Consider the following 15,644-nt stretch of genomic DNA (forward strand, 5'->3'; position numbering starts at 1 on the left):
CTTATGGTCAGTGTGCAGAGCCCGAGGTGGGGCTCAAACGCATGAAACTGAGATTATGATCTGGGCAGAAAGTAAAAGCCAGATGCTTAACTGACTGAGCCACCCAGGCACCCCATCTTTTTTTGTTTTTCTTAATTTTTTTAATGCTTTTATTTTATTTTTGAGAGAGAGACACACACAGTGCAGGTGGGGGAGGGGCAGAGAGAGAGGGAGACACAGAATCCAAAGCAGGCTCCAGGCTCTGAGCTGTCGGCACAGAGCCTGACACAGGGCTCAAACTCACAGACTGCGAGATCATGACCTGAGCCGAAGTCAGATGCTTAACCAACTGAGCCACCCAGGTGCCCCTGTTTTCTTATTTTAGAGACAGAGGGAGTGTGTGAGCAGGGGACAAGGGCAGAGGGGCAGAGAGAGACAGAAAATCTCAAGGACTTTATGATCCCAGGACTCTGGTATCATGACCTGAGCTGCAATCAAGAGTCAGACACTCAACCAACTAAGCCATCCAGGCACCATCAGAGAGAGAGACAGAGAGAGGGAATGAATCTTAAGCAGGCTCTATGCTCAGTGCAGAGCCCGACACGGGGCTTGATCTAATGATGGATACGTGTCATTATACATTTGTCCAAACCCATCGGATATACACCACAAAGAGTGAATTCTAAGGTAAACTATGGACGTAGTGTGAAGATGTGTCAGTGTCGGTTCATCCTTTATAAAAAACATACCACTGGGGGTGCCTGGAAGGGGGAGTGGAGAGGGAGAGAGAGAGAGAGAGTGAGTCAGTCTCAAGCAGGCTCCACGCTGAGCACAGAGCCCGACATGGGGCTCGATCCCAGAACCCTGGGATCATGACCTGAGCCAAAATCAAGTGTCAGACACTCAAGTGAATGAACCACCCAGGTGCCCCCAGAGTGCCATATAGTTGGAATCACACAGTATGGACCTTTTCACATTGTTTTCTTTCACTTAGTAATATACATTTAAGGTTCCTCCACGTCTTTTCACGGCTTCAACAATATTTTTTCAGCACCGAATAATATTCCCCTGCCTGGACAGACCCCGGTTTATGTATCCATTCACCTACTGGAGGCCATCTTGGGTGCTTCCGAGTTTTGACAATTATGAACACAGCTGCTATAAACATCCATGTACAGGCTTTTGTGTGGACGTAAGTTTTCAACTCCCTTGGGTACATACTGAGAAACATGATGATTGGATCAGATGGTAAGAGTATGTTTAATTTAGTAAGAAGCTGCCAGACTGTGCTTCAAGGTGGCTGGAGCGTTTTGCGTTCCCACCGGCCGTGTAGGGAAGTTCATGTTGTTCCAAGTCCTTGCCAACATTTGGTGTTGTTGGTGTTCTGGCTTTTGGCCATTCTCTCAAAGATATGTAGTGGTATCTCATTACTGTTTTAATTTGCATTTCCCGGGGGACATATGAGGTGGAGCATCTCTTCACATGCTTACTTGCCATCTCTGTGGATCTTCCTACTTGAGGATTTTTGCATCTGTGCTCATGAACATATTGGCCTGTGGTATTCTTTTCTAAAAAAAATTTTTAACGTTTATTTTTGAGAGAGAGAGACAGAGTGTGAGCAGGGGAGGGGCAGAGAGGGAGACACAGGATCTGAAACAGGCTCCGGGTCTGAGCCATCAGCATAGAGCCCAATGCAGGGCTCAAACTCACAAACCGTGAGATCATGACCTGAGCCCAAGTCGGACCTGGTGCCCCTGTGGCTTTCTTTCCTTGTAGTGCCTTTGTCTAGTCTTGGTATTAGGGTAATGCTGGTCTCATAGAATGAGTGAGGAAACATTCCCACTGCTTCTATCCTTTGAAAGAGACTGCAAAGACTTGGAATAATTTCTTTCTTAAATGTTTGGTCGAATACACCAGTGAACCTATCTGGGCCTGGTGCTTTCTGTTTTGGAAGATTATAATTACTGATCCAACTTCTTTAACAGATATAGGCTTGTTCAGATACTCTGTTTCTTCTTGTGTGAGTTTTGCAAGATTGTATCTTTTAAAGAATCGATCCACTGGGTCTAGATTATCAGATTTGCGGGCACAGAGCTGTTCAGGGTATTCCTTTATTATCTTTTCAGTTTCCATGGGATCTGTAGTGAATATCATTTCTGAGATTAGTAATTTGTGCTTCGCTTTTTCCTTGTTCCCATTTTAACCTCCTACTCTTTTTCTACCCTTTGTAGTTTTAACTAAGCATTTTATAGGACTCCATTTCCTCTCCTTTCTTAGCATATCAGTTATGCTTTTTTTTTTTACTTTTTTAGTGGTTTTCCTAGAGTCTGCAATTATACATTTACAACAAATCCAAGTCTACTTTCAAATATACCACACAATGTAGTATGAGTACCTTAAAATAACAAAATAATCCCAATTCCTCCCTTTTACCTCTTCTAATATTGCTGTCATTCATTTCACTTATACATAAGCATACATAGGCATATACACTCATAAGATATACACAAGTATAGGTAATTGAATACATTGTTGCTATTATTATTTTGAGCAAACTGTGATCTGTTAGGTGAATTAAGGATAAGAACATTAAGAAATAAATATAAAAAATAAAGTAAAATAATCTTACACCATACACAAAAATCAATTGAAAAATGTATTAGGGGCACCTGGGTGGCTCAGTTGGTTGAGCATCCAACTTCGGCTCAGGTCATGATCTCATGGTTCATGAGTTCTGGCCCCACATCGGGCTCTGTGCTGACAGCTCAGAGCCTGGAGCCTGCTTAGGATTCTGTGTCTCCGTCTCTCTCTGTCCCTCCCTCACTTGTGCTCTGTCTGCCTGTCTCTTTCAGAAATAAATAAACATTAAAAAAAAAACAAAACTGGGGCGCCTGGGTGGCTCAGTTGGTTAAGTGGCCGACTTCGGCTCAGGTCATGATCTCATGGTTTGTGGGTTCAAGCCCCGCATCGGGCTCAGTGCTGACAGCTCGGAGCCTGGAGCCTGCTTCAGATTCTGTGTCTCCCCCTCTCTCTGTCCCTCCCCCACTTGTGCTCTGCCTCTGTCTCTCAAAACTGAATAAACATTAAAAAAAAAATTAAAAACAAAAACAAAAAACAAAACTGGGTGCGCCTGGATGGCTAACTGGGTTAAGCGTCCGACTTCAGCTCAGGGCATGATCTCCTGGTCTGTGAGTTTGAGCCCCGTGTCAGGCTCTGTGCTGACAGCTCAGAGCCTGGAGCTGCTTCGGATTCTGTGTCTCCCTCTTTCTCTCTGCCCCTCCCTTGTTTGTGCTCTGTCTGCCTGTCTCTCTCAAAAATAAATAAATATTAAAAAAAGATTTTTTTTTAAATGTATTAAAGACTTGGATGTAAGACCTGAAACCACAAAACTCCTAAAAGAAAACATAAGAGGTAAAAGCCTCTTGATATCAGTCTTGGTGAGGATTTTTTTAGATTTGACACCAAAAGCAAAGGCAACAAAAGTAAAATCAACAAATGTGACTACATAAAACAAAAAAAGCTGCTTACAGCAAAGGAAACCACCAATAAAATGAAAAGACAACCTACGGGATGAGAGAAAATATTTCCAAATCATATATCTGATAAAGGGTTAATAGCCAAAATACATAAGGGACTCCTACAGCCCAACAGAAGAAAACCTAATCTGATTAAAAATGAGAAGATCTGAAGAGACATTTTTCCAAAGAAGACAAACAAGTGGCCGACAGGCACATGAAAAAGCACTCAACATCACTCATCATTGGGGAAATGCAAGTCAAAACCACAGTGAGAGAGCATCTCACATCTTTTAGAATGGCTTTTATCAAAAAAGTAAATAACACTTGTTGGTGAGGATGTGGAGAGAAAAGAACCCTTGTGGACTGTTGCTGGGAATGTAAACTGGTGTAGCCACTCTGGAAAACCGTATGGCGGTTTCTCAAAAAATTAAAAACAGATGTATCATATAATCCAGCAATCCCACTTCTGGGGATATAGCCAAAGGAAATGAAATTACTCTCTTGAAGAGATATCTGCACACTAATAATGTTCACTGCAGCATGATTCATGGTAGCCAGAACATAGAAACAACCTATGTGTCTACTGACAGATGAACACACAGTGGAATATTATTCAGCCGAAAAGAAGGAAATCCTGCCATATGCAACCACATGGATAAACCCTGAGGGCATTATGCTGAATGAAATAAGTCAGACAGAGAAAGACAAATACCACATGATCTCACTTATATGTGGAATTAAAAAGAACATCCCCAAACCCCTATAAACTCATAGATACAGAAAACAGATGGGCGATTGCCAAGAAGCAGGGGGTGGGGGGATGGGTGAAGGGTGAAATGGGTCAAAAGGTACAAACTTTAAGTAATCTCTACACCCAACATGGGGCTTGAAGTCATGACCCCAAGATCAAGAGTCGCACGCTCTGCTGAGCCAGCCAGGCGCCCCTGAGAATAAATCTGGAAAGTTCTCATCACAAGAAAAAAAATTTGTTAACTACGTGTGGTGATGAATGTGAGACTAAACTTACTATGGTGATCATTTTGCCATATACACATACATATATATATAATTATGCTGTATGCCTAAAACTAATGCAATGTTATATGTCAATTGTGTCTCAATAAAAATTTTAACTTAAAAAAAAGTACAAGTAAAACCAAAAAGTAAGACCTTTGTTGGAATTTAGATTCCAAAAGACGTAGCTGGATAGGTTAAAAAGCTATACTGTTGGGGCGTCTGGGTGGCGCGGTTGGTTAAGCGTCCGACTTCAGCCAGGTCACGATCTCGCGGTCCGTGAGTTCGAGCCCCGCGTCAGGCTCTGGGCTGACGGCTCAGAGCCTGGAGCCTGTTTCCGATTCTGTGTCTCCCTCTCTCTCTGCCCCTCCCCTGTTCATGCTCTGTCTCTCTCTGTCCCAAAAAAAATAAATAAGCGTTGAAAAAAAAAAATTAAAAAAAAAAAAAAGCTATACTGTTGAATCATATATTATACACCTGAAACTAACATAACACTGTATGTTAACTACACTGGAGTTAAACGAAATAAAAGGACATACTGTTAAATGACGGGCTTTATTTTCTGCTTTATAGTTGGGCCAAGTTTTCAAAGGATCCCATTTCCGAATTGTTTCTCAGCCCATGATTAGGCCTCATCCTCTTTGGCCTAAATGTCTCACGTGTGACTTAGCACACTGTATCACTTATCCATTCCCGTTTGGGTGGTTTGGTGGGATGTAATGTATCCACAGCGTTTCCCAAAGAACCTGACTTGTAACTCGGCAAAAATGAATGTACTCAGACATTCTGAATTTTGCCTCGGGGCAGACCAACTTTGAAGTCGCTCTTCGACTAATATATACAAATATTTTAAAGCAAGAATGGGAATGTGAAGATAACCTACTTCTCTTTCCTATAGAGATTCTATTGTATTTAAAATCTATTTTTACACCAGTTGGCATCCTGCTTTTTGGCCAAGTACTCGTCCTGCACATCCGACCTTGCAGAGGCCGGACAGATCGCATCATACTAGTGAAGAGAATTCCAAGTAGCTTGCAAAGCTTGCTCGCTCCTCATTTTCCCATGATCACCTCCATCAAGCAGCCCCACCACCAGCTGGGAGAACAGAGATTTTCAGGACAGGTGGGAGGCTGTGCCCAGAGGAATGAGCAAATAGGAGATGTTTCTGAGCTACTTGAGTGTTTTAAAAAAATGTTCCAGGGGCGCCCGGGTGGCTCAGTCCGTTAAGCATTTGACTTAAGCTCAGGTCATGATCTCGCCATTCATGAGTTCGAGCCCTTCCACCCCCCCCTGTCGGGCTCTGTGCTGACAGCCCAGCGCCTGGAACCTGCTTTGGATTCCGTGTCTCCCCCTCTCTCTGCTCCTCCCCCATTCATGCTCTGTCTCTCTTTCTCAAAAATGAAAAATGTTAAAATTTTTTTTTAAAGTTCCAGAATAAACAATCTTATCAAGATATGTAAAGAAAACGTTTAAAAACAACAAATTGCCAGTCATGTTTGAATTTGACACTATCACGTAAGGTAGAAGCCGTCAGTGTTTTGTTCAAGAAGGAAATAAACCACTTAACATATCCATACTATCTTAAACAATGACATTGCATTAAAATAACCAAATCTTAGTTAAAAGAATTAAATAGTTTGGGGCACCTGGCTGGCTCAGCGGGTAGAGGACATGGCTTTTGATCTTGGGTCATGAGTTGGAGCCTCATGTTGGGAGTAGAGATTATAAATAAATAAACAAATAAATAACCAAACTTTGAAGTGAAAAAAATACAAAAAATGTTTTTATTTTACCTCGACTGATTTCTCCTTTGATGCTCTTCCTTTCCCTGTGTGAGTCCAAGTTTCTGACTTGTATTAGTTTCCTTCCGCCCGAATTCGTTAACATTTCCTGCAAGGCAACAAATTTCCTCAATTTGTAGAAAAATTATTTTTTAATGTTTATTTATGAGAGAGAGAAAAACAGAGCGTGAGAGGGGGAGGGGCAGAGAGAGAGGGAGACAGAATCCGAAGCAGGCTCCAGGCTCCAAGCTGCCTGCACAGAGCCCAACGCGGGGCTCAAACCCACGAACTGTGAGGTCATGACCTGAGCTGAAGTCAGAAGCTTAACCGACTGAGCCACTCAGGCGCCCCAAATTCCCTCAACTTTTATTTGAGAAAGTCTCTATTTCTCCTTCATGCTTGAAAGATAACTTCACCAACTACAGAATTCTAAGTTGGTGGGATTTTCCTCTCAACGCTTTAAATATTTCATTCTAGTCTCCTTGCTTGCCTGCTGAGAAGCTGGATATAATTCTTATCTTTGTTCCTCTATAGGTAAGGTGTTTTCTTCCTCTGACTTCTTTCTGGAATTTTCTATCTTTGATTTTCTGTCATTTGAAAATGATCTGCCAAGGTGTGGTTTTGTTTTGTTTTGGGCATTTATCCTGCTTGGTGTTCTGTGAGCTTCCTGGGTCTGAGGTTTGGGGTCTGACATTGATTAATTTGGCGTCTGACACAAAAATGATGGCAATTCTCTACCATTATTGTTGCCAATCTCTCTCCTGTTCCTTTCTTTCTTCTCCTTCTGGTATTCCCATGTGTATCTAACACGTTTTGTAGTTAGTTGTTCCCCAGTTCTTGGATATTATGTTCTGGGTTGTTCTTTTCTTTTCTCCCCCAGTCTTTGTTCTCCGCTTTTTGGTGTTCAAGGAGTCTATTTTTTTTTAAGTTTATTATTTTGAAAGAGAGAGAGAGAGAGGGGGCACAAGTGACAGAGAGAGAGAGAGAGAGACAGAGAGAGAATATCAAGCAGGCCCTGCACTGTCAGCACAGAGCCCGACGTGGGGCTTGAACTCCCGAACTGTGAGATCATGACCTGAGCAGTAGTCAGAGGCTCACCTGATTGAGCCAGCCAGGCGCCCCTCAAGTGAGCCTGTTGATACATCCTCCAGCTCAGAGATGGTCTTCCTCAGCTGTGTCCAGTCTACTAATAAACCCACTAAAGCCACGCTTCATCTGTGTTCCGGTGTTTTTGATCGCTAGCATTTCCTCGTGGTTCTTTTTCAGGATTTTCCCCTGCTGACGTTGCCCATCTGTTCCTGCGTGCTGTCTCTCCATCAGAGCCTGTGCATACGAACCACAGCTGTCTTGAATTCCTGGTCTGACAATTCCACCACTCCTGCTACGTCTGGTTTGGGTGGTTGCTTTATCTCTGCAAATCGTCCTTTCTGTCCTTTGCCACGCCTGGTCCTTTGTTCCTGATAGCTGGACATGGTGTGCCAGGTAAAAGGAACCGCCGTAAACGGGCCTTTGGGGGATGTGCTGGCGAGGACAGGGGGGCGGGGCTAGGAGGGCTGCAGTGAGGTTCTGAAAATACCCCGGCAGGGTAGGCTCTGGTTAACGAGCTTCCCCTGCGGGCAGGCAGGCCCTGCTGCGAAAAACAGCCTTGGCTTCGTTCAAAAATGCTTCCTTTCCGCCTCTCCCTGCCGGAAACCTGATTTTCTGCCACACGTCCTCTGGGAAATCTGCTCAACCTCCTGGAGGTAAATCTCACGACCAATGTCTGGCCCTCGCCCCCGGAGCTGTCCACACTAGGCCTCCAGCAGTCCGTGTCCTCCTGTCCCGACACGGGTTCTCATCAACGCTTCCTTCCGCCTGGGGGGTCTCTGCCCGTGGAAAAGCCACCACTCGTGTTCACCTGCCTCCCCACCCCCACCCCTCCCCTTTCTTACGGAGCCTAGAAGACACGTTGATTTTTTCAGTCTGTTCAGCTTTTTACTTGTTTTTAGGATACGCTGGTGACTCCCAAGCTCCTTACGTGGGGAACCGGGCTCTGCCAGTTTTAAGTCTCCACAAACCAGCGAATGAAAGGTTTACACTCACATCATTTACAAGTCCATTAACGCCCCAAGACCGACTCAAACAAGCAGCAGTCCCCGCCACCTTCGTTGCACACCTGATTCCGCTCCCCAAAGGCCAGCACGTGGTTAGAGGTGCTCTGGAGGAGATAAAGGCGAGAGAGAGAGAGAGAGAGAGAGAGAGAGAGAGAGAGAGAGAGAGAGAGGAGCGCCTCCCTGATGGAGGGGCTGAGGTTTTCAAGATAGAGAAGACGACATGTGGATCAAGGAGGGAGGGAGTGATTTATGTGGGTACATAGAGGGCAAGCTGTCCGGACAAGGAAATGAACACATAATCCTGGGGGCAGGAGGGATACCCCAGGGGGCCCTGTTGCAACGCAGATTCTGATTCAGTGGGGCGGGGGGAGGACTCCAGACGGCTTTTCCAGTGGGTTCCCAGTAGGTGCTGATGCCGCTGACCCAAGGAGGCACACTTTGAGTAGCAAGCTTCTAGAAAGAGGAGCTCGGTGGGGCCAGAGCAAAAAGAGAGAGGGGCAAGAAGACTGAACCGGGGTCAGAAGGTGAATAGGGGACCAGACCTGGCGGTGCAGTGAGGGCCACTGGAGGAGGGGCAGAGCTGTCGCCCGCCCGGAATGACATGAAGCAGAGAAAAGCATCTTGGACGCATCTGCGTCGGGGCCTTGCTGAGAAGAGCTCGCAGGGGGCGGAGGCGGGTAGGAAGCCGCAGAGTGAATCCAGATGAGAGAGGGCGGTCCTTCCGACTCAGCGGCCGCGGGACTGGGGGTGGGGGGCGGCGGTGCCCCCCGGATCCGTGATGGATTGGCAGGGGGAGCAACAGGGGGCTGCGGGCAGGTTGCCGGCTCTGCCCCATCCGTCCTCTCCCTGCGGACCCCCCGCCGCCCCGGCCAAGCCCCGTTGGTCCTCATTTGCTGTCACTGCCTGCGAGCAGGTGGTGTTCCGGAGAGATGCTCCGACCCGGCTGGGCCTTTGCAAAGACCTCGCGGTTGCCTGCGGCCTCCCCAGCCGGGCGGGAAGAGCCCTTCCCCCCCCCCCCCTTCTGAGCCACCACTCCCCTCCACGAAGCCTCACTCGGGCCCAGGTCCCAACGACCTTCTCCCCACACTTGCTAGGGAGCAGGGAGAGCCGTGGGGTGTTCACCAATCCGGCCGGCTGCCCTGACACCAACCCGGGTGTCTGCCGTTCAAACACCTGCATCCGCTGTCTTATAGGTACTTAAGCAAATCACTGGAAACTTCCCTTCACTGGTCCGCTACTGTTGTACCACATGGCTTCCCTCCGTGCCACTCAAGGTGGAGTCAGTGGCCCAGTGGCATCAACATCACCTGGGGGCTTGATAGAAATGCAAGTTCCTGGGCCTCACCCCAGACTGCTGAATCGGAATCCGGCGGTAGGGCCCAGGAACCCCGTGTTCTAGGGAGCTCCCCAGGTGATTCTTGTTGAAGTCTGAGAGGTAGGGAATAACACCAAACCTCAAACTGAACATCAGTAGGTCCTGGCGCCATGTTTGAGAAAGCGGGTCTAGCCCAGTGGGCTCAACCCTGGCTGTACATCAGGATCATCTGCAGAGCTTTCAAAAAAAGATACCCGTGCCTGGGCCTCCACGGCCAGCAGTTCTGATGTACTTGGCAGGAGCAGGGCCCAAGGGAGTCTAACTTGCAGCCGGGTCTGGGAATCTTGGGAGCTTGGCAGATGGCCCTACATTCTGTTTCCCACACCCAGCTGCATTTCCTGTCCCTCGCTGGTCACTCTACCTGAGGGGTGTCCCTGCCATCTCCATATTGCCAAATCTACCCATTCAAGGAACAGACCGAGTCCAAATCAAGCTGCTCCTCAAACTGGTCTCTGATTCTCTTTCGGTTTCCTGAAGCCACATGGGCACCTGTAGCCAAATAAGACTCCTGCGTTGCTCTCTTTGTTAAATTGAGGCCTCGTTCAGCGAACTAGTGGTTCTCAAAGTGTGTCCTATGGCATATTCGTGTTCCGGCAGACACGAATGCCCATTTTGTGCAACAACTGGTCTTTGGTCAACACATAAAACTTGGGAAATATTATGCACCAGATGATTTCTGCACCTCACTCTTTGGGTTTTCCTCCCATCCCCACACTATCCTTTCTCAGTCTTCTTTGTTACATTTTCTTCCGTGCAGCTGAAATTCACAGAACACAAAAGCAGCCATCTTGAAGTGAACGATTCCGTGGCATTTAGCACATTCACGGCGCTGGGCCACCACCACCTCTATCTAGTTCCAGAACTACATTTTCATCGCCTCAAAAGTAGTCACTCCCCATTTCTACCCAACCCCCAGCCATTAGGCATGTTACTTCTTTTTACTTTGAATCGATTTGCCCATCAGAAAATTGAGGATCACGCTTCATCAGGTTGTTAGAAGAAACAAGGCAGGTAATTTGTGTAATTGGCCCAGCACTACGTATGCTGGGCACCTGACAAAGGTCGGATCCTCACTTGGCTTTCCCTTCAGTCCTGTCATACTCGTGTTCAAGAGGTCAGATTTCACGGCACTTTGGCTTTGTAAATGCCTCCTTTAGAAAAATAAAAATATATCTTCCCCCTTTGGAAGGTGATGCAAGGGTAACTGGTATAAATACGATCACCAAAAATCAATATTACGTTTCTATTTTTATTTTAAAGTGTTTTTTGGAATTATTTTAGATTATAGAAAGGTTGTAAAGATCACAGAGATCCTGTACTTCTTCACCCAGTTTCCCATATTAACATTTTACACAACTATGGCAGAAGTTGACATTTGTCAAGACTAAGAAATTAACATTGGCACATTCCTGTTAAATAAATAAAACTATAGACTTTGGGGCACCTGGGTGGCTCAGTCGGTTGATCGTCTGGCTCGGTTTCGGCTCAGCTCATGATCTCGTGGTCTGTGAGTTCGAGCCCCACGTCGGGCTCCGTGCTGACAACTCAGAGCCTGGAGCCTACTTTGGATTCTGTCTCTCCCTCTCTCTCTCTGTCCCTCCCCCGCTTGCTCTCTCTCTCAAAATAAATAAATACACTGACACACACACACACACACACACACACACATAAAACTACAGACTTTATTTGGATTTCACCAGTTTTTCCATCAATATCCTTTTTCTCCTCCAGGGTCCAATCCCGGATCCCACATGGCAATTAGTTGTTGTCATGTCTCCTGAGTCTCCCCTGTGACAGTCTCTGTCCTTGCTTGTTTTTCCTAACTCTGAGGGTTTTGAAAAGCGCTAGTCAGGCATTTTGTAGACTGTCTCTCAGTTTGGGTTTATGTGATGTGTTTCTCATGATGAGACTGGGGTTACGGGTTCTCGTCACATCAGATCCCATCAGGTAGCACAAGGTACCACAGAACTTATTACTGGTGATGTTAACTTTTGAGCGCTAGGAGACAGTGAACTGAAAGTTGTACTTTTTCCCTTTCTATCCTGTGTCACGGGTTTAGCCCCCACTCAGTGGGGAAGGGAGAGTATGGGCCACCTCTTGGAAGGGGCAGTATCTACAGATCTTTGAAATTCTTCCGTAAGGAAGGCTTGTCCCTTCTCATTTATTATTCGCTCATTTATCAGTATGGACTCGTGTGTCTTTCTTTTCTCCGTGGCTTACAATCCGATACTATGTTATATATCTGTGCTCAAATTGTTCCAGTTGGCCCACGGGGAGCTCCTTCAGATCGGCTCCCATGTCCCTTGGACATGCCCCAATGCTTCCCTGCCCCCATCCCAGTATATTCACTTTTGATGTAAAATGTGGTTTTCTGCCTCACCCATCCACTGAAACTGCTCTAAGGTCTTTTAGATTACAACGGTCTCTAGATGGTGAGGCCAAAGTCTACTCTTACCAGACCTTTCTGTGACAATGCTCTTCATCTCTTTCTTTCAAAGTGCATTTGATTTTCCAAAAACTTGCTATGGCATGTTCAAACACAGACCACGCTAGAGAAAAGAGCATACTCAACCTCCGTGTACCCATCTCCCAGCTTCAATGGTTCTCAATGTTGTGTTCATCTTGTTTCACGGGTCCCCTATCCTGCGCTCTGCCACTGGAACCCTTCAGAAGGAATGCCAGGCATCCCACGAATTCAGCTGTAAAGAGTACAGTGTCTTTAACAGGTCAGAACTTTAAACAAACAAAACAAAACCAAACATAAGCACAGAACTATTACACCTAACAAAATAAACAATTCTCTAATATCCTCTAGCAGTTCATATTCAAATTTCCCAAGTTTTTAAAAAAGTTTTTTTAATGTTTATTTATTTTTGAAAGGCAGAGTCCGAGTGGGGGGGGGCAGAGAGAGAGGGAGACACAGAATCCCCAGGTTCTGAGCTGTCAGCACAGAGCCCGACGTGGGGCTCGAACCCACGAACCGTGAGATCATGACCTGAGCTGAAGTCGGACGCTTAACCGACTGAGCCATGCAGACGCCCCAAGAGTCTGTATTTAAAAAAATTTTTTTTTAATGTTTATTTACTTTTGAGAGACAGAGACAGAGCGCGAGCAGGGGAGGGGCAGAGAGAGAGAGACACAGAATCCGAAGCAGGCTCCAGGCTCCGAGCTGTCGGCATGGAGCCCGACACAGGGCTCGAACTCACGAACCGTGAGAACATGACCTGAGCCCGAAGTCAGTTGCTTAACTGACTGAGCCACCCAGGAGTCTCAGTCTGTATTTTTGATGTAGACCCTCTCCACTGACTGGCAGGATGTCACTGGATGCCCTGTGAGCTCTTCACACTCTGTCCCAAATGGAATTAGTTCTTCATCCCAAACTGCCTCATTGTTTTCTTTACCTCAGTGACTAGAACCGCCAAGACAGAAACCCGAGCCATCCCAGACTTTTCGTCACCTGCCCCCAAGTCGCTGAGCCGCAGAACTTTCTACCCTCAATATCTCAAGCGTGTCCCCTTTTCTTCCAGCTGCCACAGCCTCAGTTCTAAAATTCAAAGAGCACAAGTGCACCATCCAGGGTCACACATTCTTAAGCAGAGCCGGGACTGGAAGCTAACCCCGTGCTCCAGCATGGAATAAGCTGGAATCTTGCTGAGGGCTGTCGGCGGCTCCAGATTCTTTGCTGTGCTCCGGATATATTGTGCTTTACCCATATTGCGAATACGGTTGTAGAGGCCGACTTCCGCAGGGTGAAGCAGTCCAGAGTGGGGAGCTGGGGAGTCAGAATATTCGGGTTTCGCACCCACATCCGCCACTGAAAGCGGACTTGGTGAATGAAGGTGGTTAATTTGTCTGTGCTGTTTCCCCGCGTCCGTGACAGGAATGTTATTCCCTCACTCTTCCGAAATCCCCGAAGCCTCGGAAACTGGCAGGCGTGCGTGGGTTTTAAATAATGTTTGGCAGCTCGACCCGAGCTGACTGTAAGGATTTGATGCCGAAGGCCGATCTGAACGGACCTGAGGGTATTTATGGTCTCTACTTCTCCCACCAAGAATACTACTGACAACTGTCTGTGAAGAGAGGCTGCTGGCCTGGCCCGCTGGGACAAGTTCTACGACATGTTGTACTTTGCCAAAGTACAGCAATGTCTGTGTTCTTCGACACACCTGATGGAAGGGTGTTGGAAAACAGGCCGGGCAGCTGAAATGGCTACTTCACGGGTCTGTCACATAGGTTAATTGCTATAGAAATGAGCATTCGTAAAGCAGTTAGAAAAGCGCGTGCCCGGAGTAAGCCCTGTAGAAGTGTTTGATAAACGCTTCACGTAATGGCTAACCCTATGAATGAAGTGAAAGATTAACTCTTTTTTTTTTTTTTAACATCTATTCACATTTGAGAGACAGAGAGAGACAGAGCGCAAGCGGGGGAGGGGCAGAGAGAGGAAAACACAGAATGTGAAGCAGGCTCCAGGTTCCGAGCTGTCAGCACAGAGCCCGACGCGGGGCTTGAACCCACGAACCGAAAGATCATGACCTGAGCCGAAGTCGGACACTTAACCAACTGAGCCACCCAGGCGCCCTGAAAGATAAGCTATTTTATGTCAGAAGAGAGTTTGAGGAATTCGGGGGCTTCCGTCAAAGCGGGGTTCCTACCATGGCTCTTCTGTTGGAAAGAAATTAAGTATCAGAGAGACCGAAAAACGCCTTTTGAATGGCAGTCCTGTCCTCACCGTGCTCAGAACCAACCAGTTTTGAAACTGGTGTGGATCACGTCCACGCAGGCTTCTTGGTTTTAGTACATACACGTGCCTCCAGAGTACGTAGGTTTTTTAGAACCAAGGATGATCCAGCCCCGAATGTCAACAGTGCGGAGGCTGAGAAGCCCGGCCCTTCCCCTCTTGTCCCCACTCTTCCTCCCCTTCTTCCTCCCCCTCCCTTCCTTCCCCTGGCCTGCCGGCTCTTGCAGGGCCTACAGTGCACGAGGGGCAGTTACCGTCACCACACACCGCACACCAAACTTTGCTGAACAGACCCACCAACAGATCGTGGGTCCCTCCCAGACCCCAAGGCAAAGCGCCCATTGGAAGAGCCGCCGGGGAGCCCTCTCTCCGCATTTGAGAGGTTTCACACCCGGGACTTCCTGGGGCACTCGCAGTTTTTGAAGGCAGGGAATACACGTCGACGCTTCCCGAGCATTTAGCGTGTGGCCTGCACTCTGTTGGACAGGCACGAACTCCAACGTGGTCTTCGCACGGACCCGGGGCGGGGTGGGGGGAGGTGGGCATCACCGGTACTCACGCGTGTGACAAAGTGACTCGCCCGCACCGGCGGCAGCGTTCACAAAGCCAGCGGGGCCCGGCCCGCTCCGCGGCTCCTCTGGGGGAAGCCATCGAGACCTTTGCAGAGAGAACAGTTCACTCCCCGAGAGCTAAGCTGCTCCATTCCAGGCTCGCTTTGTATTTGTGCCCGAGCCACACTTCCTGTCTCTTTAGGATTTGAAATTTTAGTCATGTGCCACCTCAGGGGAAGTTAATTCTGATTTTTGTTGGCGGGACCTAAGCACAAATCACAACTCCAGAAATACAAGGAGAGCCTGGAAAAATAGGCAGCTGGGCCGAGGAAAGTAACGCACTGCTCTCAGCGCAGGGGCTGAACCGTGGAGCTAAGTGTTCTTCGGGACAGACCTGTCGATACTAAATCTTTTCCCCCAACCTCTGATGGATGTGCTCATCTTCTCAGGTCAACATGGGCTCACCCAGGCAACGCGCTGTAATAACTTATTGAAAAGGCAGCTGGCGTTTATAAACAGACTGTTCCATCACTTTTTAGATTTTCGTCCTCAGAAATGTATTCTCTTCTCAAAGCAGTATTTGCTATACGTAGTA

The 15,644-nt window shown here is 47.2% G+C and overlaps 1 long non-coding RNA gene across 1 annotated transcript in view; it reads right to left on the bottom strand.

Annotated features, from left to right (window-relative positions):
• The window catches only part of LOC121025652 (uncharacterized), a 21,287-nt gene extending 14,905 nt beyond the window's left edge, over nucleotides 1-6,382 (bottom strand). Inside the window, exon 1 of the long non-coding RNA XR_005788115.1 lies at nucleotides 6,305-6,382. This is a non-coding gene — a long non-coding RNA (uncharacterized LOC121025652). The remainder of the gene's footprint in view (nucleotides 1-6,304) is intronic.
• Nucleotides 6,383-15,644: the final 9,262 nt, after the last annotated feature.

This window comes from Herpailurus yagouaroundi, unplaced genomic scaffold (genome assembly GCF_014898765.1).
Source record: "Herpailurus yagouaroundi ecotype Mexico unplaced genomic scaffold, PumYag 67690, whole genome shotgun sequence".
NCBI classification, from domain to species: Eukaryota; Metazoa; Chordata; class Mammalia; order Carnivora; family Felidae; genus Herpailurus; species Herpailurus yagouaroundi.